Source organism: Taudactylus pleione, unplaced genomic scaffold (genome assembly GCF_031769625.1).
Source record: "Taudactylus pleione unplaced genomic scaffold, aTauple2 ptg000607l, whole genome shotgun sequence".
NCBI lineage: Eukaryota > Metazoa > Chordata > Amphibia > Anura > Myobatrachidae > Taudactylus > Taudactylus pleione.
Genome location: NW_028285009.1, coordinates 1700577 through 1717476, shown reverse-complemented (window position 1 = coordinate 1717476; position 16900 = coordinate 1700577). Strand labels below are relative to the sequence as shown.

At 46.1% G+C, this 16900-nt stretch overlaps 1 pseudogene; it reads left to right on the top strand.

Annotated features, from left to right (window-relative positions):
- The first annotated feature begins 14871 nt into the window (after nt 1–14871).
- Nucleotides 14872–14989, top strand: LOC148480694 (5S ribosomal RNA; annotated as a pseudogene).
- The last annotated feature ends 1911 nt before the right edge of the window (nt 14990–16900 follow it).

Genomic DNA, 16900 nt, shown 5'->3' with positions numbered 1-16900 from the left:
TCACAAACACAGAAAAAAATTTTTTATTTGGTTTGGAGTGTACTTTGGGGGTTACAGCACCCTTTAACGGTCAAGCCAGCCGGCCCTTTACTTATGACACAGGCGCACGCTTGGCACTACTTTGTTGATGCACGTGCGGCTACTGCGCACACAATTCACAAATACAGAAAATATTTTTTTATTTGGTTTGGAGTGTACTTTGGGGGTTACAGCAACCTTTAACGGTCAAGACAGCCGGCCCTTTACTTATGACACAGGCGCACGCTTGGCACTACTTTGATGATGCACGTGTGGCTACTGCGCACACAATTCACAAACACAGAAAAAAAATTTTTATTTGGTTTGGAGTGTACTTTGGGGGTTACAACACCCTTTAACGGTCAAGCCAGCCGGCCATTTACTTATGACACAGGCGCACGCTTGGCACTACTTTGATGATGCACGTGCGGCTACTGCGCACACAATTCACAAACACAGAAAAAAAAAAATTATTTGGTTTGGAGTGTACTTTGGGGGTTACAGCACCCTTTAACGGTTAAGCCAGCCGGCCCTTTACTTATGACACAGGCGCACGCTTGGCACTACTTTGTTGATGCACGTGCGGCTACTGCGCACACAATTCACAAACACAGAAAATATTTTTTTATTTGGTTTGGACTGGAGTGTACTTTGGAGGTTACAGCACCCTTTAACGGTCAAGCCAGGCGGCCCTTTACTTATGACACAGGCGCACTCTTGGCACTACTTTGTTGATGCACGTGCGGCTACTGCGCACACAATTCACAAATACAGAAAATATTTTTTTATTTGGTTTGGAGTGTACTTTGGGGGTTACAGCACCCTTTAACGGTCAAGACAGCCGGCCCTTTACTTATGACACAGGCGCACGCTTGGCACTACTTTGTTGATGCACATGCGGCTACTGCGCACACAATTCACAAACACAGAAAATATTTTTTTATTTGGTTTGGACTGGAGTGTACTTTGGAGGTTACAGCACCCTTTAACGGTCAAGCCAGGCGGCCCTTTACTTATGACACAGGCGCACTCTTGGCACTACTTTGTTGATGCACGTGCGGCTACTGCGCACACAATTCACAAATACAGAAAATATTTTTTTATTTGGTTTGGAGTGTACTTTGGGGGTTACAGCACCCTTTAACGGTCAAGACAGCCGGCCCTTTACTTATGACACAGGCGCACGCTTGGCACTACTTTGATGATGCACGTGCGGCTACTGCGCACACAATTCACAAACACAGAAAAAAAAAATTTATTTGGTTTGGAGTGTACTTTGGGGGTTACAGCACCCTTTAACGGTCAAGCCAGCCGGCCCTTTACTTATGACACAGGCGCACGCTTGGCACTACTTTGATGATGCACGTGCGGCTACTGCGCACATAATTCACAAACACAGAAAAAAAAAAATTATTTGGTTTGGAGTGTACTTTGGGGGTTACAGCACCCTTTAACGGTCAAGCCAGCCGGCCCTTTACTTATGACACAGGCGCACGCTTGGCACTACTTTGTTGATGCACGTGCGGATACTGCGCACACAATTCACAAACACAGAAAATATTTTTTTATTTCGTTTGGAGTGTACTTTGGGGGTTACAGCACCCTTTAACGGTCAAGCCAGCCGGCCCTTTACTTATGACACAGGCGCACGCTTGGCACTACTTTGTTGATGCACATGCGGCTACTGCGCACACAATTCACAAACACAGAAAATATTTTTTTATTTGGTTTGGACTGGAGTGTACTTTGGGGGTTACAGCACCCTTTAACGGTCAAGCCAGGCGGCCCTTTACTTATGACACAGGCGCACGCTTGGCACTACTTTGTTGATGCACGTGCGGCTACTGCGCACACAATTCACAAACACAGAAAAAATATTTTTTTTTTTAGCATTTGGGGGGAGCACCCTTGACGAACAGAGCACCCCCTGGATAACACTACAGCACCCCTTTAGGACTGGGACACTGCACAGGACTTTGGAGTGGACACAGCCCCTATGGACAACTGACTGCACAACACAGTCCAGCCAGCCCCTATGGACTTTGAAGTAGTGGACACAGCCCCTATTAACAACAGCAGCACAGCACAACACAGCCAGCCCCTATGGACTTTGAAGTAGTGGACACAGCCCCTATGGACAACAGCAGCACAGCACAGCACAGCACAACACTACTCTGCACTACACTACACAGCCCAGCCAGCCCTAACTCCCACCCTCCCTCTTCACTGTCCACAACCGAGTGAGAAAATGGCGCCGATGCGGGTACCTTATATAGGATCCAAAACCCGCGAGACTCGGAAGGCGGGATGAAGACGTTTTGCCTCGATTTCAGATCCGAGTCAGGCGGGAAAAGTCGAGCCTGACTCGGATCGGACTCGGATCGGGGGGGGCTCGGGAGGGTTCGGATTTCAGAAATCCGAACCCGCTCACCCCTATATTAAAACTCAGTACTAGCAAAAAAAACACCCAGAGGTGGTCACGGACAGCCCTCCAGCTGCCACCGACAGATACATGCCGCCCTTCCCTGGCGGTCACCCCCTGGCCAGTCTGATGCTTTTGGATGTATGTGTTGATAGGTTGACGAGGGATGCGACCATTGCTAGCCTCATCCTACACTTGTGCAGTAACCAGTGCAGGTAATAATAACAGACCTACTGGGGAGGGTGCCAAGGAGGGCAAGTATGTGGTGGTAGAAATTATCCCTATGCATTCTCTGACTAAAATGCCGGCCATGAGGCTGCTAGCGCTTCGCTAAACCAGAAAACAGCCTGGCGGCTTGCACTTTAGTCTGATTTCTCCTCGTACTCTCAGGAGGGTACAAGAAGAAATCTTTAGTCCGACTAAACAGTGCGCTGAATTGAATGGCTCTGGGAGCTCCCTCCTGGCAATATTCCGTTCCCACTGATTGAATCGCCCTCAGTGATGCAGGTAGCAGAATCAATGGACACTGAAGCTTAGTGTGGTGAGGGGACAGTTACAGTGAGTAGGGGGTGAGACAGGCTCCCAGCACTCAGACCCATCTCCATGTGTGCCTCCCCAGCCATTGACCTCACCGCACGTCACTGATACAATTGGTATAATCAGTGAAATTCCCTGCATTGGCTATAAGGCACAATGATCCCTATGGCTACATACATTTTCATATAAGGTTTCTCGTAGCCATTTATATGGAACCCCTTGTAAAACTCACAGCTGCACTGATTTACAGACAGCCTGGTTGGTCCGGGGCGCATGGCCACCAGAAGCTCTGGGCCGCCTCCTCCAAAGTAAGAGCCCGCCCCCGGTGGTCCAGTGATTGACGCGGCTGCCATTGGTGGCCTGCAATTGCGGCTGTGTCATTTGTATTAGCGGGTAGGCAGCATTGTTGTTTTTGTCCTACAGAGCCATGGAAGCCCTGTAGGACCAAACTTATTGGTAAAGAAAGTAAAAATTGTGATACAGCTACGCACAGGTGGCCGTATCACTAATGCCGTCGGAGCTGTGCAGCTGTGCACTACTGACTCACAGGCAGCCATATCACTAATGCCGTCGGAGCTGTGCAGCTGTGCACTACTGACTCACAGGCAGCCATATCACTAATGCTGTCGGTGCTTTGCAGCTGTGCACTACTGACTCACAGGCATGCACAGGGAAAGTAGGTCAAGTAATGACTGCAAATATATTAGTGACACGGATGCATTGTACCCAGCGTCCGTGTCACCCAGGGCCATACATGCCTACTCTCCTGGAAGTCGCAAAAAGGCTCCCGATTTTTCGGGTAACCCCCCGCACCCCCTGAAGGGTAGGCAGTTCTCCCACATCCTAGTGAAGTGGGGAGGATTTTCAAGGAGATCGGTGGTCCCCAACTAGGGGGCGGGGCTTAATAACGCAATTCTTCAAGAATCTCATTATTTGGCCCTGCCCTCTATTTAAATATGCATTTTTCATGGCAATCTACCATGAGGGGGTGGTGCTTAATGACACTAAACATCCGGACCCGCCTCCCATCACCGCCCACCTGCTTCTCCCGGGGGGGAAGAATAAAAAAGTAGGCAAGCATGCCCAGGGCCCCCCCAGAGCCTTCCAAGTGCCCCCAATGCTCTACCCCTCAAAGCCCGCCCCAGATAAAATGATAAAAATAACATAAATGGGAGCCTCATTTTTAATAACTGGCTCCCATATTTATTAATATTTACTACTTACAGTAACTAGTCTAGTAGCGAGTGACTCATATAAGTCTATGAACCTGGTTGGGAGCCTCTCCCAATTTGAGACCCCATATAAACAGGGGCATTGAAAGTCCAACCTGGCTGGACGCTGAAAGGAACAGATTTGAAGAGACAGAGGGGAAGAGAGCAAGAAGAGCCCAGGTACAGAGAATAAACAGAGGGGAAGAGAGCAAGAAGAGCCCAGGTACAGAGAAGAAACAGAGGGGAAGAGAGCAAGAAGTACCCAGGTACAGAGAAGAAACAGGGGGGAACAGAGCAAGAAGAGCCCAGGTACAGAGAATAAACCGAGGGGAAGAGAGCAAGAAGAGCCCAGGTACAGAGAAGAAACAGGGGGGAAGAGAGCAAGAAGAGCCCAGGTACAGAGAATAAACAGAGGGGAAGAGAGCAAGAAGTGCCCAGGTACAGAGAAGAAACAGAGGGGAAGAGAGCAAGAAGAGCCCAGGTACAGAGAATAAACAGAGGGGAAGAGAGCAAGAAGTGCCCAGGTACAGAGAAGAAACAGAGGGGAAAAGAGCAAGAAGAGCCCAGGTACAGAGAAGAAACAGAGGGGAAGAGAGCAAGAAGAGCCCAGGTACAGAGAAGAAACAAAGGGGAAGAGAGCAAGAAGAGCCCAGGTACACAGAAGATACAGAGGGGAAGAGAGCAAGAAGAGCCCAGGTACAAAGAAGAAACAGAGGGGAAGAGAGCAAGAAGAGCCCAGGTACAAAGAAGAAACAGAGGGGAAGAGAGCAAGAAGAGCCCAGCTACATAGAAGAAACAGAGGGGAAGAGAGCAAAAAGAGCCCAGGTACAGAGAAGAAACAGAGGGGAAGAGAGCAAGAAGAGCCCAGGTACAGAGAAGAAACAGAGGGGAAGAGAGAAAGAAGAGCCCAGGTACAAAGAAGAAACAGAGGGGAAGAGAGCAAGAAGAGCCCAGGTACAGAGAAGAAACAGAGGGGAAGAGAGCAAGAAGAGCCCAGGTACAGAGAAGAAACAGAGGGGAAGAGAGCAAGAAGAGCCCAGGTACAGAGAAGAAACAGAGGGGAAGAGAGAAAGAAGAGCCCAGGTACAGAGAAGAAACAAAGGGGAAGAGAGCAAAAAGATCCCAGGTACAAAGAAGAAACAGGGGGGAAGAGAGCAAGAAGAGCCCAAGTACAGAGAAGAAACAAAGGGGAAGAGAGCAAAAAGAGCCCAGGTACAAAGAAGAAACAGGGGGGAAGAGAGCAAGAAGAGCCCAGGTACAGAGAAGAAATAGAGGGCAAGAGAGCAAAAATAGCCCAGGTACAGAGAAGAAACAGAGGGGAAGAGAGCAAGAAGAGCCCAGGTACAGAGAAGAAACAAAGGGGAAGAGAGCAAGAAGTGCCCAGGTACAAAGAAGAAACAAAGGGGAAGAGAGCAAGAAGTGCCCATGTACAGAGAAGAAACAGAGGGGAAGAGAGCAAGAAGAGCCCAGGTACAGAGAAGAAACAGAGGGCAAGAGAGCAAAAAGAGCCCAGGTACAGAGAAGAAACAGAGGGGAAGAGAGCAAGAAGAGCCCAGGTACAGAGAAGAAACAGAGGGGAAGAGAGCAAGAAGAGCAAAGGTACAAAGAAGAAACAGAGGGGAAGAGAGCAAGAAGAGCCCAGGTACAGAGAAGAAACAGAGGGGAAGAGAGCAAGAAGAGCCCAGGTACAGAGAAGAAACAGAAGGGAAGAGAGCAAGAAGAGCAAAGGTACAAAGAAGAAACAAAGGGGAAGAGAGCAAGAAGAGCAAAGGTACAAAGAAGAAACAAAGGGGAAAAGAGCAAAAAGAGCCCAGGTACAGAGAAGAAACAAAGGGGAAGAGAGCAAGAAGAGCCCAGGTACAGAGAAGAAACAGAGGGGATGAGAGCAAGAAGAGCCCAGGTACAGAGAAGAAACAGAGGGGAAGAGAGCAAGAAGAGCCCAGGTACAGAGAAGAAACAGAGGGGAAGAGAGCAAGAAGAGCCCAGGTACAGAGAAGAAACAAAGGGGAAGAGAGCAAGAAGAGCCCAGGTACAGAGAAGAAACAGAGGGGAAGAGAGCAAGAAGAGCCCAGGTACAGAGAAGAAACAGAGGGGAAGAGAGCAAGAAGAGCCCAGGTACAGAGAAGAAACAGAGGGGAAGACAGCAAGAAGAGCCCAGGTACAGAGAAGAAACAGAGGGGAAGAGAGCAAGAAGAGCCCAGGTACAGAAAAGAAACAGAGGGAAAGAGAGCAAGAAGAGCCCAGGTACAGAAAAGAAACAGAGGGGAAGAGAGCAAGAAGAGCCCAGGTTCAGAGAAGAAACAGAGGGGAAGAGAGCAAGAAGAGCCCAGTTACAGAGAAGAAACAGAGGGGAAGAGAGCAAGAAGAGCCCAGGTACAGAGAAGAAACACAAGAGCACGAAAAGAAGAGAAAAATAGTAAAAAAAAGAATCAAGGTAAGTGTATATAAGGGCACTATTACTTTGTGGCATAATGTAAATTGGGGGCACTATTGTGTGGCATGTGAATTTTGGGCACTGTGTGGCATAATGTGAATTGGGGGCATTATATTATAGTACATATAATTTAACATTTTATGTGGGACATGGGGTATACTAACCTAACATATGTAAACTCATAATATAACCTTTAAACTTTACTATATATGTATGTATAGATATCGTGCCCCCAAGAGTGACGAATTGGGGATGTGTCACAAGGACACACCCCCTCCCCGGTGAGCACTCAGGGAAGCTTTACTTGTGCCCCACCGCCTTGTCCTTCCTCCGGTCTGCTGTGAGCACTAATTTCTATCATGCTTTTAAATATTTTTTTCTTGGGGGGGGGGGGCGCCGCTTTTTAATTGCCCTGGGTGTCAAAAACCCTAGGTCCGCCCCTGATGCGACCTCAAGTAAATCAGGAAGCTCCCCCGGAAATTTACATTCTCCAGCCCTTTATCTGAATAAACTAAAGGACCCCATACATCTGCGATGAATTGGGGCAGACGCCGGGGGGGTGGTCATCTGTAAAATCTAACATGTTGGATATCCCTGATTTGCCAATTCTGACCAAACCAAGATTGTGATCAGCAAATCTGGGACTTTTAACATGACGAATTTCACCGATTCCCTGATGGCCGCCGATCTGGATTTCCGGCCGGAGGATCGGCGGTCCCAGACGCATTGGGAAATTTGGACAACAGCCGTCTGATTTATGGGGCCCTTAATCTCTTCTGGTAGAACTAAATGTCATTTTTGCATGTGCGCACATGAGGATGCGCAGTCATTGATTAACACCTCAGGGAACGCCCTGATCTAAGGTTGTCCATAGATGAGTTAATCATTGATGGTCAAAGGACTTTGCATGCATTAATGAACTGAGACTGTAATACAGAAATGCAATGTGCTTTTAACATCGGACCTCCCCCATAGGTGGAAAGACTAATAAGACCACCAGGAGAAACCTATAGACTGCTGAAAACCATTGATGATCAATGGACAATCCCCAATCTGCCAAACTCCTCCATCAGTACATGAAAATGTTTGCACCTCATCTTGGGCTACTAATCCATGTAGGTACATGCAAAAAATGACAGCATTTGTGCAAAAGTGGGCATGTAAAACAGAAAAAACAACAGAATGACAAAATGCTGAGGGCCTGATTCAGAGCCGGACGCTATTTGCGCTCGCTCGTTCAGAAAAAGGGGCCAGATATTTAAATTGAGCGCTCGCTCTTTGCGGTCTGTTGACGCCTCTATGTCTGAGCAAGCGAACGAAACATGCGCTCGCTATTTTGTAAAGACGCCCCCTAGCCGCTTGCATCCTACGTGATCTCCGCTATTTATTAATCGAGTACATCGAATGGCGTCTGAACTGCTCGCAGTGCTTGTGGTAGGATTTTCCTACCGCAATCATGCGAACAGTTCAGGCTAAGAGACAACCAAGTGACGTGGCCGATGACGCTGCTTTGTTAATTATGTACACCCTTAAAACGCCCGTTTTGACCGTTTGGCATGCCTGCGTTTGGATCACCACTCCCCGTTTTCAAGCACCTTCCCCTGTTACCACCCACAAACACCACCCACAGAGTCCTCTGTCGGGCGCTTTATCCAGAAGTGTGAGTGACATCCGTTTACATAGGACCACACAGTACAGCATGTAATGGGGGAACGGAGATGACAGAAGCTTGTTTTGCAGTGACTTTACAGCAATAAGCAGAACAGCATCGGAGCATTAAGGGTTATGGTGATCAGACGAATTTAGGCCCTGATTCAGACCCACTCGCAAGCGGCTGTCCGCTCGCAAGTGGGTCGATGGTCTGCACTGAGCATGCGCACGACGGAGGGAGCTCCGTCGTGCGCATGCGCCAGACGCGACGAGCGAAGGAAAGTCCTTCGCTCGTTGTGTCTGATCAAAGGGGGCGTGCTGTCGATGTTGATTGACAGCACGCCCCCTTTGGTGGGCGTGCCGGGGGCGTGCCTCCCTGACGGGGGCGTTCCCATGGGAACGCCTCCCGTCAGAAGCCGGCCCACTGACATCACTAGTGATGTCAGTGGGAGTGATTTTGGCTCTGATAGAGCCAAAATCACTCCGGGGCTTGCGGTTGAAAACCTCAACCGCAGGCTCCGGCTCGCAGTTTCGATGGTCGCGATGGTCACGACCATCGCGGCCATCAAACTGCACGCTCGTATAGGCTGTGGGTGGTGACCCACAGCTATACGAGCGTCCAGGAGGACGCTCCATTTTTATGGAGGGCGGCCCTCATTCAGAGCGTGCGCTCTGCTCAGAGCGTACGGCTCTGAATGAGGGCCTTAGTTTTTATGTTACTAGGTTTGTATTTTAATTCTAGGGTCAGTGAGCAGATCTGTCTCCCAGAGAAATGGACTAGTGTAGATTTGGATTTGACAGCCTTATACAAGCAGCCAGTGACACAAATATGTCTCTGATGTACTGTTTTGTTGTATATCAATAAGACACAGACATGTTTAACCTCTTCAACATGTGCGTGACACACAACGGCTGGTTTCAGACAGCTTTATTCTGGCTCCTTCTCATGGCTGGAGATGGAGACTTATCTGGTTTTGGACAGTAATATAGAAAATATTTTCCTCTTGCTGCTGTAACTGCACTTTCTACAGGGAGCGGAACTGAACTGGGAAATGGGTAGGACTTACAGCAGATATTTAAAAGGGAAGTAAAGAACCAATATACCATAATCCCATGTCCAGGGGCGTTTCAAGAGAGGAGGGTGCCCATGTGCAGTCTATGCCCGGGGTCGCCTCCTCTCAATCCGGCGGCCGGCAGAGCACTGAGCGCGGCACCGCAGCAGTAGACTCTGGGCACTAGTCTGTGCCCAGAGTCTATAGCCATAGGTTTCTATGGGGACTGCGGTGCTGTTAGATTTACCAAGCTTTGGACTTTGGCTCCGCCATCTAATGCCATCTGAAGATAGTGTTAGTCAATGCGCTGCATTCCCCAAAAATTACCAGGAGAGGGTTCCTCTGGAAACCTCCCCATCAATGGCCGCCGCACATTCGTGGTCAGCGGACGGCGCATGGGCAGTAGAGCTGAGGGGTCTCAGTACAGAAGTTAAGTGACCACTAATGCGATCACTTCACTTCTAACACGTCACCCAATCCTTTCTCATTTACATCTCTGACCTCATCTCCCTTCACTCTACTGCCCGCCCTCTTCGCTCCACAAATGCATGCCGCCTCTCCTGCCAACTTATTACTTCCTCCCGCTCCCACCTCCAAGATTTTGCCCGTGCTGCTCCCTACCTCTGGAACTCTCTCCCTCTCCCTGTCAGACTCTCCACCTCTCTACAAATCTTCAAACGGGTTCTCAAGAACCATTTCTTCATGAAAGTTTTCCAACTCTCAGCCTAACACACTTCATGCTCTTTCCTCCCTGCTACCCCATCTGTGTTTCATCTGTCTGTCTGCCCCACCCTTTTAGAATGTAAGCTCTCAAGATGCAGGGCCCTCTTCCCTCATATGCTTCTCCTTCCCTCTCATATGCTATAATTTACTTCTAACTCCCCACAACGGCACCTTATTTATAAACCAAGTCCATGTCCTGCAATGTTTGTACTGTTAAGAACTGTTTTCTTGTGTGCTCATTTGCTTATGTACAGTACTTTGTAAGGTATTGCGGAACCCTGGTGGCGCCATATACAGTCAGTTCCATAAATATTGGGACATTGACAGAATTTTCATATTTTGGCCTCTATTCACCACCACAATGGTTTTGAAATCAAACAAACAAGTTGTGCTTTAACTGCAGACTTTCAGATTTAATTTGAGGGTAATTACATCCAAATCGGGTGAACGGTGTAGGAATTACAACAGTTTCAATATGTGCCTCCCACTTTTTAAGGGGCCAAAAGTAATGGGACTATCAACTCAAAAGCTATTTCATGGACAGGTGCGGGCTATTCCCTCGTTATTTCATTATCAATTAAGCAGGTAAAAGGTCTGGAGTTGATTCTAGGTGTGACATTTGCATTTGGAATCAGTTGCTGTCAACTCTCAATATGAGATCCAAAGAGCTGTCATTATCAGTGAAGCAAGCCATCATTAGGCTGAAAAATCAAAACAAACCCATCAGAGAGATAGCAAAAACATTAGGTGTGGTCAAATCAACTGTTTGGAACATTCTTAAAAAGAAAGAACGCACCGGAGAGCTCAGCAACACCGGAAGACCACGGAAAACAACTGTGGTGGATGACAAAAGAATTATTTCCCTGGTGAAGAAAAACCCCTTCACAACAGTTGGCCAAATCAAGAACACTCTCCAGGAGGTAGATGTATATGTGTCAAAGTCAACAATCAAGAGAAGACTTCACAAGAGTGAATATAGAGGGTTCACCACAAGATGCAAACCATTGGTGAGCCACAAAAACAGGAAGACCAGATTAGAGTTTGCCAAACAACATCTAAAAACGCCATTACAGTTCTGGAACAACATCCTATGGACAGATGAGACAAAGATCAACTTGTACCAGAGTGATGGGAAGAGAAGAGAAGGAAAGGAACTGCTCATGATCCAAAACATACCACCTCATCAGTGAAGCATGGTGGTGGTAGTGTCATGGCGTGGGCATGTATGGCTGCCAATGGATCTGGTTCCCTTGTATTTATTGATGATGTGACTGCTGACAAAAGCAGCAGAATGAATTCTGAAGTGTTTCGGGCAATATTATATGCTCATATTAAGTCAAATGCTTCAGAACTCATTGGACGGCGCTTCACAGTGCAGATGGACAATGACCCAAAGCATACTGCAAAAGCAACCAAAGAGTTTTTTAAGGCTAAAAAGTGGAATGTTATGCAATGGCCAAGTCAATCCCCTGACCTGAATCCAATTGAGCATGCATTTCACTTGATGAAGACAAAACTGAAGGGAAAATGCCCCAAGAACAAGCAGGAACTGAAGACATTTGCAGTAGAGGCCTGGCAGAGCATCACCAGGGATGAAACCCAGCGTTCCAGACTTCAGGCTGTAATTGCCTGCAAAGGATTTGCAACAAAGTATTAAAAAGTGAAAGTTAGATTTAGGATTGTTTAGTTTGTCCCATTACTTTTGGCCCCTTAAAAAGTGGGAGGCACATATAGAAACCATTGTAATTCCTACACCGTTCACCTGATTTGGATGTAATCACCCTCAAATTAAATCTGAAAGTCTGCAGTTAAATCACATCTTGTTTGTTTCATTCCAAAGCCATTGTGGTGGTGAATAGAGGCCAAAATATGAAAATTCTGTCAATGTCCCAATATTTATGGACCTGACTGTATATATATATAAGAATTTTTTAGCAACTCTACCAATACTTCACCTCCCACAACATCTGCCCCTTTCAAAAAAACTTCCACCTTTGAACCTTGTTCTAACAACGCTTCTATCAAGAGCTTTATTAGAATATTAGATCATGATGTTACCACACACTTCAAGGGCCTTAGGCCCTCATTCAGAGCCATATGCTCTGAGCAGAGCGCACGCTCTGAATGAGGGCCGGCCTCCATAATTATGGAGCGTCCTCCTGGATGCTCGTATAGCTGTGGGTCACCACCCACAGCCTATACGAGCGTGCAGTTTGATGGCCGCGATGGTCTTGACCATCGCGACCATCGCCACTGCGAGCCGGAGCCTGCGGTTGAGTTTTTCAACCGCAAGGCCCGGAGTGATTTTGGCTCTATCAGAGCCAAAATCACTCCCACTGACATCACTAGTGATGTCAGTGGGCCGGCTTCTGACGGTAGGCGTTCCCTTGGGAACGCCCCCGTCAGGGAGGCATGCCCCCGGCATGCCCACCAAAGGGGGCGTGCTGTCAATCAACATCGACAGCATGCCCCCTTTGATCAGAAACATCGAGCGAAGGAAAGTCCTTCACTCGTCGCGTCTGGCGCATGCGCACGACGGAGCTCCCGCCGTTGTGCGCATGCCAGTGCACAACATCGACCCACTTGCGAGTGGACAGCCACTTGCGAGTGGGTCTGAATCAGGGCCTTAAACCCTTACACCATAATTTATCGAAAGAGGAATTTGTTGCCCTCACCACCCTTAGCAAGGATACCTCCATTGTTATTCGTTCAGCTGATAAAGGAGGTGCGATTGTCATCCAAGACAGAGACCACTATGTCAACGAAATCTATCGCCAAGTAAATGACTTAGATACTTACTCATGTTTAACTCATGATCCGGTGTCCAAATTCAAGAAAGAACTGGACATTTGTTTATCTGAAGCTTTACAACATGGCTTCATTACTAGTGACACGTTGCAATTTTTAACTGTAGATAAACCTGTGGCTCCCCTGCTTTACAGTTTACCTAAGATCCACAAATCTTATTTCACCTCCGGGTCGTCCCATCATTTCCGCTAGAGATGAACTATACAGTAAAACTTCCAAATATCTTGATCATTTCTTGCAACCTCTAATCTCACAAGAACCTACTTTTTTGCTTGATTCACACTCTCTGCTTAATAAACTACATTCCTTACAAAACCTCCCTACAAATCTCATTATGTGCACAATAGACGTCAACTCATTATACACCAGTATACCCCATAAGGAGGGCTGTGAACACATGGAGTCTTTTTTGAAATTACAAACTGATTATCAGGGACCCAATATTGACTTTTTTATATGTCTTCTCAGACAAACTTTAAAAAACAATTATTTTTTGTTTGATGATACATTTTTTCTCCAAAAGAAAGGCTGCGCCATGGGGTCTCATGTAGCACCATCCTTTGCCAACGTTTATATGTTTGCCATCGAGAAAGAATTGTTTTTTAATAATCCAGACTTCAATAAATTTTTCATTTTTTTTGTTCGGTACATAGACGACATTTTGGTCCTCTGGTCGGGCACTGAGGAAGATTTCATCAAAACCATGGTGAAAATCAATTCCAAGCATAAATACATCACATTCACTTTTGAACAAAGTCCCAAACATGTAAATTTTTTGGACATCAACATTTATTGGACGGGTACCAGCTTCAACACCACGGTTTATCATAAACCCACTGATGGCAACTCTCTACTACATGCACAAAGCCATCATCCTGTGTCTCTTAAAAGAAGCCTACCATATTCACAATTTCTACGAGCAATCAGAATTACCAAAGACCCCCAACAGGCTGTTGCTGAAATAGACAACATGATCATCAAATTTTTGGAACGAGGTTACAGACATAAAGATCTTCTACGGGCGAAAGAAAGAGCCATTGGTTCAAACCAACAATGTAGCCAACAAACTGACTCTACACTTAGAAACACAAACACTTTGATATTTGTGAATCAGCACAATATAGCCAGTAAATACATTAACTCTACCACTAAACGCCTATGGCCCATTGTCAATACGGATCATACCATCAAACCTCTACTAAACTCTAAGATTATGCTAGGATACAAACGTGGGAAGAACCTAAAAGACTGGTTAGTACACAATGATGTCAGTCGTGGGCCTCCCGTTATGGACCATTTTCTCTCTAAAAAACCTGGTTGTTATCGTTGCACTGGTTGCACCACCTGTGGATATTTGGAAACAGGTCCCGATGTTGTACATCCACACTCTGGGAAACGCATACCTATTAAACATGTGTTGTGTTATACCACCAAGTATATCATCTACATGATTCGCTGCCCCTGTGGACTTGTCTACATAGGGAAAACTACTTGTACAGCTCGGATTCGAATGGCCCAACATCGGATTGCAATCAGACAGGCCCTTGATGGGAAAGAAGTAGATCAGCCTGTGGCACGGCACTTTAAGAACTTACGACACTCTTTATCTACTCTGGTGTACAAGATAATTGACCACGTCCCCCCCACTAAACGAGGAGGTGACAGAGAAAAGAAACTTCTCCAACTTGAGACCTTTTGGATCTATAAGATGAATACAGTTTCCCCCTCTGGACTGAACGAACAATTATCTTTTTCATGTTACTATTAAAGAACATTTTCTTGACATTAGAGCGCACTTACTCTCCAGTACTTACTGGGTATTTTTTACCCTCTGTGGTCCAACAAAGCATTTCATATCTTGTATACTGAGGCAACAGTATTTTTGCCATTGTCTTCCCTTACCCTCTCTTCCTTCCTTTTTTTCCCTGTTTTTGCCCATTCCCTTCTTTTCCCCTTGGACGTGTTGGCCACAGTGGGCCCATCGGCCGTGCATGTATTCTGGATCATTTATGTCTCAATTACAGCCATTCTACACTGGATACGCCTTATACCGTCTGATCTTTGAAGCTAAGCAGTGTAGGCCGGGTCAGTACTTGGATGGGAGACCACCTTGGAATACCTGGTGCTGTAACTAGACACTATAATCAATTGCACTTCAGCCAACACTTCCGTTTTCCTTGTCTTCCACATTTTCCTTATGTTTTGTCCTTTCCTTATCCACCGTTATTACTTATTATATGCATTTTTGCCATGTCCATACAGTATTACAGCATTCGATGTCCACAGCATTTGAGGTTCACCTTATTTCTTTGTCAGTTTCTTGTTGCATCTCTGAGACTCTTGAATTATTTTTTCTGACACATCCATATCATAGTTTCAGTTCTGTCATGGTCATATACCATTTGCTGGTTCTGTCCATCTCTACATATGGCCACTTATATAGTGGCTGTTCTTTATATACCCATGACTTCTGTTATTCCATACACATGTTTCATTGATATGTGCACTTCCTCTCCCTGCGACGTTTATACATTAGAGTTCTGTACCATGTACCGTACTATTTGCCCATTATTTTCACACAGCTTGATTTATTATTTATGATCCATGCTTGCTCACTGTTTGTTTGGTCACACTTCTCTGTATTGTATTTGGTTTATGTCACTTACCTGTCCGTGCATTCATGTTTATACATATTGATTTGCATTGTATTGTATCTCTAACATTATCACCACCATTAGGTTCTCTTAGAGCCTATGTTGGCATCATGTGATATATATTGGTTATCATGTTTTTTGTCCTGCTGTTAGCGACCGCTATGTAGAACTGGGCTGCCATGGCAACCCTTTGTGGCGTCCTCAGTTCTCAGCGGCCGTGTCATCATGCATGCGCCGGTCCCTCCCGAGTGACGTCATGCACTCGGCGGGCGGCAAGGCAGGATTCGTGTTCACTTCATGGGATGCTTGGGGGTATAAAGGTATGTTTGTTTTCACGTTGTTGCTGTTCTTGATAAAAGTCCAATCGACTGAAACGTTGAACGGAGACCTGGTGGAATCGTGAGTCTTCTTTTTTTACGTCCTGAGAGTGCCGCTATTTGTTTTGTTTATATATATATATATATATATATATATATATATATATAATATAAATTATAATAATAATAACACATCGTCGGGTTGGGCTCCTTGTACCTCCATGTGATTTTTGATACAATTGGGGCGGAACATAATTTCTTATTGCCGCAAATAACCCGGTGATTTATACACATGTCCCATAGTGCTTTAACTTTTCATTTGTGTTTTGAAAGAATGAAAAGTGAAGGCCCCCATACATCAGCAATTGATTGCAGCAATCGTGCAATTTGCAATCGATTGTGTATAAAAATCTTTCCCTTTTTCAATCGATTGTGGCAATTCTGCAATCGATTGAAAAAGGGAAAGATTTTTATACACAATCGATTGCAAATTGCACGATTGCTGCAATCAATTGCTGATGTATGGGGGCCTTTACTGTGGAGGAGAGAAGTTCATCAGAGCAAGAATTGTGGGGCCATCGGCAGCTCATGCTGGGAATTTATCCGCCCATTATGATAGGCTGATACTGCTCACATGGTCACCTTGCCGCTACTGCACCTCCAACCACCTCTGAGTCTGGCGCAAGGTCTCATGCAGTGCAATGCTGAAGAGTTATCTGTTCTGCAGGAACCTGCAACATCCTTATACTGCTGAAATCTCTAGCTCACATGTAGGTAGGTTAGAAATACTGTACTTATTGATCCACCAGAGGATAGCAGGGAAAAATTACAAATCAAAGTAAGTATAGTACAGCAGTCAATATAAGCAAATCTAAATTAATTTCACATGGAGCAAATTCCACTACTGCGGGTATACAGTATACATACAGCGTCCAGCAGGTGCTCATACAGCGTCCAGCAGGTGCTTTGCCCTGAGGGCACAATGTGTTAGAAGGTGAGATATTCAGCCCAGAAGGAAAACGACCCATCTAGTATCTAAGAAGTTATCACTGCACAACGTGACATTATATGAGG